The sequence below is a fragment of the Rhincodon typus genome, chromosome 3 (genome assembly GCF_021869965.1).
Source record: "Rhincodon typus isolate 14 chromosome 3, sRhiTyp1.1, whole genome shotgun sequence".
Taxonomy (NCBI): Eukaryota; Metazoa; Chordata; class Chondrichthyes; order Orectolobiformes; family Rhincodontidae; genus Rhincodon; species Rhincodon typus.
The window spans coordinates 17,533,084-17,548,768 of NC_063334.1; positions in this window are offsets into that span (position 1 = coordinate 17,533,084).

Genomic DNA, 15,685 nt, shown 5'->3' on the forward strand with positions numbered 1-15,685 from the left:
GTGTGTGTGTGTTTGTGTTTGAATGTGAGTGTGTGTGTGTGTTTGAGCGTGAGCGTGTCTGTGTCTGCGTTTGAGTGTGTGTGTCTGTGTGTGTTTGAGTGTGAGTGTGTCTGTGCGTGTGTTTGAGTGTGAGCGTGTCTGTGTCTGTGTTTGAGTGTGTGTGTCTGTGTGTGTTTGAGTGTGAGTGTGTCTGTGCGTGTGTTTGAGTGTGAGTGTGCCTGTGCGTGTGTTTGAGTGTGAGTGTGTCTGTGTGTGTGTTTGAGTGTGAGCGTGTCTGTGTGTGTGAGTGTTTGTGTTTGAATGTGAGCGTGTGTGCGTGTGTTTGAGTGTGAGCGTGTCTGTGCGTGTGAGAGAGAGAGTGAGAGCGGCCAGTTATTGCCCCATTGCCACTAATGTCCTTTTGTTCGAAGTAACGTCATTGATGAAGCAGATGAAGATGGCTGGGTCTAGGACACTACCCTGAGGAACTCCTGCAGAGATGTACTGGAGCTGAGATGACCAACCTCCAACAACCACAACCATCTTCCTATGTGTCAGTATGACTCCAAGAAATGGAGAGTATCCCCCAATTCCCATTGACTCCAATTTTGCCAGGTCTCCCTGATGCCGCACTTGCTCAAACATGTCCTTGATGTCAAGGGCAGTCGCTTTCACCTCACTTCTGAATTTCAACTTTGTCCATGCTTGAACTACGTTTGTGATAAGGTGCTTAATGGCCCTGACGGAACACAAACTGGGCATCAGTAAACAGATTAATGCTGAGCAGGTTATAGCATAACCAATGCATCAACAAACATCATAAATTAATTACATTTGCAGCCTATGCTGCACTCAGATGAAATGCCTCCTAAAGACCTTCTTCTTAAAACACATACTGATTATTACTGTACTCTCATGAAAACTAGAAAGTTGCTGAAATCCTTCAAAAAGTTGTTTTATATTGTGCTCGAAGCACGCTGGTTAGAAAAGCAGACTAAGAAGAGGGAAGCTAATGAAATGTAGGGGCCTAAAAGGACCCAGATACCCTTTATCAAATTTGGTAAGAATGGTCAGTGGACCTGAAACATTAACTCTGCTTTCTCTCTACAGACGCTGCCAGATCAGCTGATATTTTCCACCAATTTCTGCTTTTGTTTTGCCTTACCCAGGCCAATTCATTGGATTATGTTTCCATTAATCAACACATAAGTTTGGTCCTGGAAGTCAGCAATCTGCACCTTAGCTTCAAGATCAATTTTCCAATATTATCACCAGGGCAATATGTTGCTTCCACCAAGCTTTTCCTTCTTGCTTGTTGATGGTGTTAGTGACAGTTTGAAATGTAGCCAGGATAATTTTCCATGCTTGGCTGCACTAGGAAGGAACATTTCTGCCTTGCTTGCAAATGATAATGGTTGACTCCAGAGTCAGATGATGTTGGCTATTGCCCATCCTCAGGGTTTGACCTCAGAGCTTTAAAGTGCGCAAGATGAAAGCATCTTGTTTTTCAGTAGGTATCTCTAAGGTCCAGGGCCCTGAAACCAAAAGTCACTGGCAAACTCCACCATGGCTCCCATAGAGAAGAGGGGCATTTCCTCAGCCACTCACCTAACCCCCAATGTTATATCCTCAATGGTATCCACTAATGTCCCACCTAATTAAAATAGCTGGAACTGTATGTGGGAATGAGAAAGCAGGTCTAACCACCGTCCTTTGATATTCAATGGCATTCCATTGCTGATCACCATCCCTGTTCAGCACCAATATTCTGGGGGGTTACCACTGATCAGAACTTTACTGAGAAAGCCACATAAATATGGTTGATACAAAAGTAGGTAGAGGCTAAAAATCTGTGGCCAGAGGTTCACCTCCGCAATTTCCAAAACATTTTCATCAACAAGGCACAAGCCAGGAGGGTGATGGAATATTCATCACTTGCCTGCATGAATGCAAATCCAACAATACTGAGGAAGCTCAATGCCTTCAGGTCAAAGCACGCCACTTGATGGACACGTGCCTCAGCACTCGCACGTTTAGTCCCTTCACCAGTGACACACTACTGGAGCAGAGTGCACCATCTACAAGATTCGCTTTAACCTCTTGTCAATTCTTCTTCAATAGTACCACCCAAAATTATGACTACCGTCAGCTAAAGAAGCAAGGGCAGGAGAACACAGGGACATCCAAGTTCCTGCCCAAGACATACAGTAAATATATTACTGTTCCTTCATTGCTGCTGGGTCAAAAACTGAAAACTCTTAAGCATTAAACCATAAATTGTAATGGTTGAAGAAGACACGTCACTGCCACCTAATCAAAAGCAATTAGGAATGGGCACAAAATGTTGGCCCTGCCAGACACATCCAGATCTTATTTCTTCTTCAAGAAGTGGGTGAAGATGAGTTAGGATAGGGGCAGAATATAGTTGTTGTGATTCCTGTGCGGGATTGCTGTCAAATCCATGAATCTACCAGAAATAATTTTCCTCCCTCTTGGCCCTCCTCCTCATTGGAGTTCTTCTCATCATCATCTTCGGATTCCCATTGCTCTGATTGATCTGATTAAAAAGGAGGGCTAATTTAAGAAAAGATGAGTTAACACCTTTGTGTTTAAAGGCAATAGAAAATGTTGTGGAAACATTTGGTTCTGTGTTGCATCATGAGCTGCCATGGTGACTGTGCAGATATCCACTAATCTATCACCCATTCCGATCTTATCTTGGACAGCCAACTCCATGATCTGGCCCTCATTGAAAATTCAGTGCTCACATCCAGAATTACCCCTTCCACTTTCCTGCTCTCTCTGTTATTGTTTTAAGGTTTTCTTTGTAAAATGGCCGAGTAAACCAGGTACAGGCTGCTATTTGAGGATTGTCTGTCATGAGATAGGAGACTGCTGATGTAATAGTCCTGATCACTTTAAAAATTATACACATACATTCTTAAACTAAGCTGTATAGAAACTACTCGTACAGATAGACATGATGGTATATATATTGTTTGATATTAAGTTAGCAGCCCTCTTAAACAGAGAGTGAATTGTATAGCTAGTAATCATAAATGGTGAGTAGTGCGTTGGTATCGATAATACCAAAAGAGAAAGAAAGCAGCAAATGTGTTACCTTGCCTGCCTAAGTCAGATCATTGTCCCAACTATTGTCTCAATTCATAGGGTTCGGGTAAATGGCAAATAATGGCATGTTACCTTCCTGTACATTGTACTAAAAACTACTTGCTAACGTCTTCTCCCGTGCATGCTTTGCTACATTTGTCTCAATTTTAGCCTATCAAAATGATTTGCTTATTTTTGCCCCCTTGCAATTCTTCCTTTCCATTCTTATTAGCCTTTGATAGGTTCTCTACTTGATGGTTTGTTTTAAAAGTGGCATAAAATTATGCATGAACCATCAATTATATTAGAACACTTGGCATTCAATTCACCACGAATTCACTTTTAACTCATCTGTTGGTGCCTTGGTTGTAATGTGGAAAACAAAGTTACCAATTTGTAAATATAGTTGTAAGTTTCCACAAAGAGATCAATAAACATTACACCAATCTGTTTTTGTGATGTTAGTTGAGGATAAATATTTACCAAGACCCTTGGGAGAATGACATTTCTCTTACTTAAATCATGCAACAATTGTTTAATGTTTACCTATGAAGGCTGATGGGGAGAATCTCAATGACTCATTTGAAAGATCTCACCTCTGATTGAGCAGCGCTCCCTCGGTAATGCATGGATCGTGAGTCTTGGTCAGGTTTCTGCAGTGGGAACTGAACACATAATCTATGCTGACACCAAGAAACCCTGCAAAGGGGTGAACGACTAGCATAAATGAGCTGTGATGCAATAACATCTTTACTATTGAATCAGATACCACCATCCTTTCAAGCAGTGAATCCAGAACACCAATGAAATGGTTCAGGAAAAACGGGGAGTGCATAGGAAGAAAGAACTTGCATTCGGGTAGCAGCTTATCAAATCCATCGAATGCTGTAAATTATATTTAATAATATAGCTTTAAATTATAGCTGTTTTGGCAAATGTGTCAGCCATTTGGGCAAAGCAGGAATGCAGCCAGTATCAACCAGCTGTTAAGCTGTGTTTGCGGTTCTATGAATGAAGGGAGACATATTACTCAGGTCATTGTTCTGAGCTCCTCCTCGACCAATGCAGCTAAACCATTAGAACAAGCAGGCAGGGGTGCGGTTAAATATCTTGGCTAAAGTCCAGCACCTGTGACAATCCAGAGTGCTCTGAGAAATGCACTCGTGCCAGCTTAAATATGAGCTGCTGAGATTTGCTAATTTGCAGTAACTCAACATTGCATTGCACATTTTTAGAAGCTAATAGGAATGTGTTGGATTAACTGAAATTCTGCAAAATGTGAGTTAAGGGTTGTATCTTAATTTCAGGACTGACTTTGATACCTATTTGAGCTTTCCCCTGATGGATTGTGTTGCATCACCAAAAACACTCACATATATTACGGTAATGTAAACCATTCTCATGGGATATCTGTAACCTTTTTATCAGATGTTACTATCTATTACGGTCAGTTGCTGACATATATAAATGATATATCTATTCCCTTTTAAAAGATATATTTTCAACATGATTGTCCCTGTAGGTGGCCTCTAATTGGAGGATTATACAAATTAATATGGATTAATTGGGAAAATGTGAGTATCGCACTGGTTTGTTTTCCGTGATGGAACATGATGATCACACCCATTCAGGCACCACATCTGTGATGGGTCTATTAATGGTTTAACAACAGTGATTTAAGTTTTCCCAGATGCTTATTACATACTGATTCCATTATAAAGTGAGAATTGACTGTACAAATGACTTTTAAGTAATGGTTTGATCATTGTGATGAAAGTGGTAGAGACGACAGATTGTGGTTTGTGGCCCATGACTACAAATGAATGACTGCTAACTTGACAGGACATCACAGATATGTATTTTCTGTAATCTATTTTGATTCTTGCCAATTGTAAGCTTCTAACAATCCTTCTTTAAACAACTGACCTTTTTTTTGTGGCCTTCCACATGGGTACCTCTCAGCATGTCCAGCTCTCTCGCGGGGGTTTAGAGCTTTGAGGCTGGATAACAGTGGAAAATGCGTAATAGGAATTTGGCTATCTGTCAAAACACCTCTTCTAAATTTAGTTTCCATTGGAGTCAGATCAACAGAGATGTTTAATGGGTGGCCAAGACCAGTGTATCCCATTTTGTACCATCAGCTAATGTCAAAACTAGCTACATGATCATAAGTTCACACAATATTGACAAGGCCATTTGGCTGATTATCCCTAAGTTCACTCTTTGAAAATTCTACACACTTAATTCCACTACCCTGCTTTTTCTCCACAATACCACATTTTTAAAAAAATAATTAAATCTAAATTTTTTTAAGTTACTATTGAATTAGATACCGCCACTCTTTCAAGCAATGAATTCAAAATTATAAACATTTGCTGCCTAAGAGATGATCTCCTCTTCTTCTCTCTAATTCTTTTGCCAATAATCCTCCAAACACCTTTCCCTCCAGTTACAGACCCAGTTCAATAAAAAATGTTTCTCTTTATTTACTTGATCAAAACCCTTCATGATTTTGAAAGCATCATTAAATTAAAAGCCCACCATAACTTTCTCTGCTCTAAGAAGAATGACTTATCTTCTTTGTCTCCCATTTTGATAGGTTTTCTGTAAAATATTTCAAACAAAGAGTTTCAGAGCTGGACACTAAAAACTAGGCTAAGTCACTCAATTCATCTTTCATGGCAACCACTTCTCACAAGGACAATTTAAGGGCAGACATGAAGTATAATGTCACACAGAATCTGTTCTGAGTTAACCACAACTAAAAGTAGTGATGAAGCACAGTGCAGAATTTAAGTTTGTAGTGGCTTAGACCAAATTCAATACTCTTCTGCATTGAATTTATTGAACATACGTGGGACAAAATATTTTACAAGGCAATAAATAATAACGGATTTATTTGCACTGTTTTTGCAAATGTTAGACTTCAATCTGAAAGAGTTGCGTTACGAGCTCGATATCTCTTGATGACTACTTCGATAGCACCAATTACTGAACCAGGATGATTAGCACACAGACAGCAAACACGCTTTGTAACCTGCTCTTACACTCCACTGCAGAATCCATAATTCATCACAAAAATGATTCATTCATGAGTTTTTCACCACATTATTCATGACTTTCACTCAGATGTAGGTCATGTGAATAGAATGGCTCCTGTGCCGTACTGATTACGCATTGACACAAACAGAACTCTTAAGTGACTTATTGTTAGAAGAGGCAAACAGAAGTAAGAGGCATTGACATTTTGGGAATTATAATAAGACAGTTCAACAATATAACAGTTTATATGTCAATGTAAGCTAATGAGAGGCATATAAATCGTTTATAAAATTTAAAACTGCGATACTTACAAGTAATAGAGTTTGAAGTTTTAATGTTAACACATGCTTTATTTGAAAGCTGAGCAATTTAACATGTACACTTTTTTTTATCTGGATCTGGTCTATTGCTTGATGATCACTGCCAGTGAACTCCATTCAAAGTAACAATCAGCTACCAATTTGAGTTAGGAAACTAGTGCAGAAGAAATGCCAACACAATAAAGGGAAATCTGGGTCTCCATTAATTTATATATAATATATAAATGTTAATAAACAATCATTTGTTTCCAATTTAGACTTTTGCGAATTATACACTTCAACGACAAGTTGCAGAAGTATAAAACAGTCAATGAATGGAGAGAGAGGGACCTGTTTGCATAGTTCAAACACAAGGCTCAGATGCAGCCTTGCTTGATCTCACGACATATTAGTGTGATTCAAATATCAAACTTGCCCTTCTTATATGGAAAGTGAGTTATTGCTGGTAAGAAGAACATGTATATTCAAGCTGGAAGAAGAGAAATATCTGCTCTCATGGTGACACGTTTATCACCACTGGAACTCCTTCAATAAGTTGGATTAAGTTCTCAATGTATCAATCGAGTGCAGAACACACATTGTTTGTCTGCCCATTGAAGGTGTAAAGAGAGCCCAAAAAGGTAGATCATAGGTAAGAACTAATGTGGACTGTTCAGCAAAAATGCTTTCTATACAACTCACATTCACAAGGTTCAACAGCTATGGATCAAATATATAACCTATGCAACACAGTGTTTACATATTTACCATCAGTACTGCGTATCTTTAAACCACATATGCAGTGTACATGATCTGTGCAGTATTTATGTATCTATAATCAACACTGTGTAAAAATAACCCACTTACGCAGTGCCTGTAGTGCACAGGGGCATTTGTGTATCTATAGTCAGGACTGTGAGAGCAGCTTTACCATCTGATCAGAATATGGTGACTATCATCCAGCTGTCTAATTCATGTTAAAGGAATATGCACACAAGTTTTTTCCTATTAACAAGAAAATAACTATTTCATGCAATCAAACTGTTTAATTGCTAATTTGTAACTCTATAACTTGAACTCTACCCCTTAGGGATTGGTGATGCAGTGGTTATGTCCCTATCTCTGAGCCTGGAGGACTGGGTTCAAGTTCCACTTGATCTAGGGTTGTGTTATAACATCTCTGAACAGGTTGATTAGAAAATATCTAAACTCTAAATGTTTCTTAAAATGTCTATATACATAAGTATAGACACACAACAAAAGTACAATGGGATTTGCAGAGGGAGCAGCTCACAGAGGCAAGGTAAGGGAGATGGACAGCCAGAGAGACAGATGCCCTCTGTTTACATGCTGGATATTTCTGCCGTATTATTTACATACAAGACTGTAGCCAGAAATTCATCCTGTGGTTATTACTATGCTGAGCCCTCCTGAGCTCACAATAACTGGTGTTGTTTGAAAAGCCCATGAAAAGACTGTGTCTGGGCAAAGTTGCACAGGCAGTCCCGATTTAACTGGATTTTATATTTCATCACTGCTCAAATGTGGCACCCTCTTAAATCCAGCTTACAATGCGTTCTATTAACTTGTTTTTAAAACTGCAAACGTCTTGTACAGTTTCCTTGGTTTGGAGCAGTACGTCCTCCTATTTTAGTCCACAGTCCAAAATGAAACAAAAGCAGTCTTTCCAACTGATGGCACACAGACTGGTGGAAAGTAAGTTGTGAAGAGGACGTAAGGAGGTTACAAAGGACGTATACAAGTATCCAGGACATATTAGCCTGTTTGATTGACTCATCACCATACATTGTAAACATGCACTCCCTCCACCACTGATGCATTGTGGTAGCAGCACACAATATATACAACAGGCAGTGCAGCTATTCTCCAGGGTTTCTTCAACTGCATCAGTGACCAACACTACAGAGAAGGAGAGGAGAAGCAGGCACACAAGTATGCCAGCACTTGCACCTTCCCCTCAAGCCACATACCAACTTGACTTGGAAATAAACTACCATTCCTTCATGGTAAGTGTATGAAATCCTGGAACATCCGACTTAACAGCACAGTGGAAATCCATTTACAAGCAAACTGCAGCAATTCAAGAAGGTGGCTCACCACCGCTTTCTCAAGGACAATTAGAGATTGCCAATACATTTTAGCTTTTCCATTGACATGCATATCTCATGCCTCCTCCAATGGTCCCCAGCATCACTGATGCCAGTCTTTAGTCAATTCGATTAACTCTATGTGATATCAAGAAATGGCTGGAGGCACTTGTTACTATAAAGGCTATGGACCCTAAAAATATTCTGGCAACAGTACTGAAGACTGGAGCTCCAGAAACTGCCACACACCCAGCAAAGCTGTTCCAGTACAGCTACAACACTGGCATCTACCCAACGAATGTGGAAACTTGCCCGGGTATGTCCAATAAACCAAAAGGACAAATCCATCTTGGCCAATTACCGCCCCATCAGTCTACTCTCGATCATCAGTAAAGTGATGGAAGGTGTCATCAACGGTGCTATCAAGCAGCACCTGCTCAGCAATAACTTGCTCAGTGACGCCCAGTTTGGGTTCCATCAGGGCCACTCAGCTCCTGATCTCATTACAGCCTTGGTTCAAACATGGACAAAAAACAGCTATAATCCGGAGGTGAGGTGAAAGTGAATGCCTTTGACATCAAGGTGGCATTCAATCGAGTGTGGCATCAACAGCTAGTTAAAACTGGAATCTATGTGAATCTGGGCGAAAACCTTCTGCTGGTTGAAGTCATACCTGGTGCATGGGAAGATAATGGTAGGAGCTCAGTCATCTCAGCTCCAGCACATCTCTGCAGGAGTTCCTCAGGATAGTGTCCTAGGCCCAACCATCTTCAGCTGCTTCATCAATGACCTTCCTTCCATCATAAGGTCAGAATTGGGGGTATTTACTGACTATTGCACAATATTTATGACTTCTCAGATACTGAAGCAGTCCATGCCCAAATGCAACAAGATCTGGACAATATCCAGACTTTGGCTGACAAGTGGCAAGTAACATCATGCCACACAAATGCCAGGCAATGACCATCTCCAATAAGAGACAATCTAACAGCTGCCCCACGATAGTCAATGGCATTACAATCATTGAATTGCACATGATCAACATACTGGAGGTTACCAATGACCAGAAACTCAACTGGACCCTCATTATAAATACAGTTGCTCCAAGAGCAGGCCAGAGGCTTGGAACACTGCAGTGAGTAACTCACCTCCTGAACTCCCAAAAGCCTGTCTTCCATCTCCAAGGCACAAGTCAGGAGTGTGATGGAATACTCCCCACTTGCCTGGATGAGTGCAGCCCCAACAACACTCAAGAAGCCTGACACCTTTCAGGACAAAGTAGCCCGCTTGATTGGAACTACATCCACAAGCATCCACTTTTTCCACAACCAATTCTCAGCAGTAGTAAAGTGTGTACTATTTATAAGATGCTCCGCAGAAATTCATCAAAGATCCTTAGACAGCATCTTCCAAACCCCTGGCTACTTATTTCCAGAAGGACAAGGGCAGCAGATATATGAGAACACCACCATCTGCAAATTCCCCTCCAAGCCACTCACCATCTCGACTTTGAAATATATTGTCATTCCATCACTGTCGTTGAGTCAAAAACTTGGAACTCCCTCCCTAGTGACATTTTGGTACTATCTACAGCACATGGGCTGCAGCAGTTTTAGAAGGCAGCTCACCACCACCTTCTCGAGGGCAACTAGGGACAGGCAACAAATGCTGACCAGCCAGTGATGTCCACATCCCATGAACGAAAGAAAATGCTGAGTGCAACTGGCAGAAGTGTCATCGTTCAGATGAGATATTAAACTGAGAACAGTCCATCTTTCAAGGTGAACAGTAAAAAAAAATGCTATTTAAGAAAAACAAGGGATCCTGGTAAATATTTCTCCCTAAACCAACACTGCCAAAATAGATTGTATCATTATTGTCCATTTTTTGTGAGTTTGTTGTTGCAGCGCAACGTTTAGAGTGAAGGCCCACAAACAGTAAAGAAACTGCTTTGTAATTGATGTTGGCTGAGGGATAAATAGATTAAAGCAGTCATGACAACTGCTCTCCTTATCTTTGTCAAATGCCATGAGATCTTCTTTCTGAAGAAGGATCACGAGACTCAAAACATCAACTGTGCTTTCTTCCAACACATGCTGCCAGACCTGCTGAGTTTCCCAGAAATTTCTATTTTTGTTGCTGATTTCCAGCATCCACAGTTCTTTGTTTTATTTTTGCCAGGAGATATTTGTTATTCACTTGAGAGGTCAAGTGAGATTTTGGTTACCGTTTCACCGAAAGGTGGTTTAATTCTAATTACGCATGCTCCCCTGAACACTGCTGGAAATATCTATCGAGATGAGATGAGCAAGTCTCTGGACTAAAACTTGAATGCACAACTTTCTGACTAAATGGCAAGGGTGCTATCACGGAAAAAGAGATTACATACAGTAACATCTGCCCTATCCCCTGCATTACCACCCTCACCCATTTTCATTTATTTGATCCCAGATCCATATTAGAGTTTTCCTTGTCCTCTCCTTCTACACCGTTAACTTCTGCCTTCGATGAATCATTATGGACCAGACCAGACCCCCTCAAAATATTTTAAGAATCTAGCCTAGACCCTAACTTTTTCTTATTTTAAAGGTGGATGTGAAGTCCCGTGTTCCAGATGCAATGCGACTGATAAAACTACCTGACGTTAAGCAAAACACAATTTATTTAATTGCTATAATGAAAATACAAACAAAAGAAGAGGAATTTGGAATGACTTAACTATTGAAAAACATAACCCAATAATAAACACAATACCTTTTACTAATTAACTGTTCCAATTTAGCAACATCCCCTAAACACACCTCTTGGCAATTTGGCAAATTCAGACACAGATTCTTACATGAAATTCTACAATCCAGAAAGAAAAACCATCAAGAAAAGACTCAGAGAAAAGAGTATCTAGAAATCATTCACTGAAGCCTCCAACTCTTTTGAGATCCCAAAGGCTTCTGCTTAAAACCACACCTAAAAACTACAAGAAAAACTAGAAAGCCTGGTCTGTGAGAGCTGGTGACACCCAGGCTGCTTCCAACTTTAAAAAAAAACCCAAATCCTCACAAACTGTTCACTTTCCTGGAGACAGCTCTGTACCTCAGTCTTACAACCTCTCTTAAAAAGAACAAAGCCTCTTAAAGTGACAGAATCATCACAGAATGAACTAAATGGTCCCTCATTATTCTTCTTAACCTATCTGTAACTTTTGACTTGCGAGACACCTTCAACTACTCTTCATTGTCATCCAGCTGAGTAGGACAGACATGGTTCCATTCTTATCCATCTCTTTAGAGTCAATGTATCATTTGTATTAGCTTTTCAGCTTATTCCCAGGCTGTTCCCTCTGATGTCCACCAAGGATCTACACTGGGCTGTTCCTCTTTCTCAGCTAACTGTTGACTATGACTGGCATTATCCAAAAGCATTACATTTCACATGAAGCTCGACCTCAACAAAATTCATTCGACTGTTAAATCTGTGGGCTGGTGCTTGAGTTGGGAATCCTCATAACTGGTGGATCTAAAGATTTTCTTTAGCCTGCAGGGTTAAATGTTTTTGTAAAATTAGCTGAATATTTTCAATGTCCACCACGGGCCCAGACCGTAAAATGCTCCTTCTCAGAAAGATATGAAACAGTTGCTATTTCTCAAATTTGAAAAAAAAAAGAAAATTCTGGAAATACTTAGCATCTGTGGAGAGAGAAACAAAGTTACCTTTTCAGGCCTGGGACCTCTCATTGGAACTGTAAATAATTAGAAATTCAGTAAGTTTTGAGCACTGATAGGGAGAAGGGTCAGAAAAAGAAGAAAGGAAATGTTCTGTGATGAGGTAGAGGGCATGAGAGATTAAATGATGAAAGGGTCTGTGTCCAAATGCAATGAGATCTGGACAATATCCAGGCTTGGGCTGAAAACTGGTGAGTAAAATTTGCACCACACAAATGCCAGGCCATGATCTTCTCCAAAAACACACAATCTCTAACAATTAATATTCATTGGTGATAGCATCACTGAATTCCTCACTATCAACATCTTGGAGGTTACCATTGACCAGAAACTGAACTGGACTAGCCATATAAATAGTGGCTACAAGAACTGGTCAGTGGCAAGAAATACTGCAGCAAATAACTCACTTCCTAACTCCCCAATACCTGTCTGCCATCTACAAGGCATAAGTCAGGAGTGTGATGGAATGCTCTCCACTTGCCTGGATGAGTGCTACTCTAACAACACTCAACAAGCTTGACACCATCCAGGAGATAGCAGCCCGCTTGATTGGCACCACATCCACAAACATTCAGTTACTCCATCTTTCATCCTTTGCCTACATAGTTAGAATCTACTGCCTGCATAAAGTTTGCACTCCCATGTCCTTAACTTTCACATACATAAACCTGTGCATGGTCATACACAGCTGAGTGCGGAATCATCCCTCCAGCATCTCCACCACTGTTGGTGATTCTTCAGTACCTTTCTCTTCAAAGGTTAGAAAATGATGGAACAAGGTAGGATGTTGGATATTCAAAGGTTGTAAGAGTATGTTTGACTCTATTCTGCAGTGAACCCTTCAATTCATTGCAAAGCCCTTTAAGGACTCATGTAATGACATTGTTCAGTTTCTGTTTTGATTGCCTTGGTTGGGTTTGTTGGTACTCCACAGGAACATGTGCAAACAGAATGGGGTCCTTCCCATTTGCACTGCAGTTGCTCTGAGAGGCCTTATTTGAAAACTGATTTAGAGAAAGATGGTGGTGATAAACTTTTCCTTTCAGTCGCAAACCTTTTTATACTCTCCATCTAAGATATACATTCCCTCATAACTGTAGATGGCCTTCTTTCATAAGAACATTCCATTAGGAGTCCCCTCTGTTCTGCAATTTCCCCCATGACCACTGGCCATTTCAATATTTCTCCTAAATATTCCTGCTCTTTATCCTGATCCCACTCCCATCTCTCCAGTTCTCCATGCCCAGCCTTACCCTTACACCACCCCCTATTCATTTTACCTGCTTGTTTTATCTCCCCAACACACACAATTATCCCATTGTGTTCTCCAATTTTAATGGGCAGATCCACTTTTCCTTGTCCTCCCACATTTATAACTGTAACTCGTCCCTCTGCATCCCAGTTTGCTCCCTCCAGTCCGTAGGATCTTTCCAGTGCCCCCAATAAAGAAATCCTTTAAGTTCCATTTGGACCACATTTCTATGAGCCAATTCTGTTCAGCCCTCTTTTCATGTCAGACCCCTTTTTATTTGAGCTTCACTTGCCTAGCCCGGGTTCAAGTTTGTTGGCATCAAGCAGTTTGGCGACCTTGCCTGCACAGGCTAGCCTTCACCCCTTACAATGTAAGTGCTTAATTACAACAAGCAAGAATGCAATATGACTGATACTTCTAATGAGCTGGTGGACCAGCAGAGGCTTCACCCCAGAGATTCAGGAAAGAATTCTATGCCTCAATTATGTATGTATAAAATATATACATCCGACCTTATGAACATACTTGTTTCCCACATTTGTCAACTAATATCGCACCCACAAACGTAATTGCTGAAGGTTAGAGTATTAATGAATATTCATAACATGCAAACAACTGCTAAAGGTCTGGTGAGGAGAGATTTAAAAGGGACCTGAGGGGTAACTTTTTCATACAGAAGGCGGTGCAAGTATGGAATGAATGGCCAAAGGAAGTGGTAGATGCAGGTGCAGTTAATTAAAAGACATTTGGATAGATACAGGAATAGGAAATTTTTAGAGGGATATGAGCCAAACACAGGCAAATGGGACAAGTTCGGCTTGGGAAACCTGGTCGGCATGGATGAATTGGACCGAAGGGTTCGTTTCCGAACTATATGAGTCTATGAGTCTATGAAAACTGACCTTCCTGAAGTCTCAGAGAACTTATTATCAAAATATTAATCAGCCGTCAGGGAACTGAGTTTTTGCCTCCCACGTAATTAAGCTCCTTGCTAAACTTTCTAAAATCTCTGAGTAGGCCTGGAAGATTCTGCTCATTAATGCTGTTTCTCTCTCAGATGTATTTCCGGGATTTTTTTGGTTCTCTTTTAGACTTCCATCATTCATAGCATTTTTCTTTTGTATTTGTGTTTTCTCCAGTTCTTTTTGGTAACCCTTGAATCATCTGTCTTTTCCTTCCACCACACTCCCAACTCAGCATGGAGCTAGCTGCTTTGAGTTATTCCATGCTCCTTTCTCCCTCTGTTATTCTGCTGAGACCATTCACACATCCTCCAGGTTTGTAAACATCTTATATATTTCTCATTTTCCCATTTGATTTGCCTTTTTCCCTTTCCCTTACACCATTGTCAGTTCTTATGTAATTGTCTCCTGTCCTTCATCATTTAATACTTCTACTTGTTTTCCTCCATTAGCTTTCTCGTTGAATGCTTTTCTTTTAGATGTTGTTCATTTGTAACTGCTTCCTGATTCTGAAGAAAGATTATTGACCTGAAACATTACTTCCACCATCCTCTATCACAGTTGCTGCCTAACTTGATAAGTATTTTCTACATTTTCTGTTTCTGTACAATGCAATAAATACAATACAGCACAGGAACAGGCTCTTCGGCCCATCAACCCTGTGCCAATTCCTAAACCTTACTTAGACTCATTATGCATTGCCCATGTGTACTATATATCCCTTTGTTCTCCTCACGCTCATGTGTCTATCAAGATATGCCTTAAACAGTGCTAAGCTGCCTACTTCCACCTCCTTCACTGGCAGCACATTTCAAGCACCCACCACCCTCTACGTGAAAAGTTTTCCCCATGCTTCTCCCCTAAACTTTCCCCCCTCTCACCTTGAACCTGTGCCCTCTTACAGTTGACCTTTCCACCCTGGGAAAAAGTCCCTGACTATCCACCCTATCCATGCCTCTCATAATTTTGTAGACCTCCATCAGGTTGTCCCTTAGGCATTTTATATTTAACACAAAGATCAGCGAGAGTCATATAGAATGTGTAATGATTGGTTGAAAGAAGGAATGCACTGAAACTAAACTGAACTTCTCAAAATATTGTGTCACTAGAACCAGTCAGAAACAATCGACAGCTTCACATGAATTAGATCTCCGATTTTCTGCATGGGTGTTTTTTATGGTATAAGCCCATAAATAAATAAATCTGCCTATAT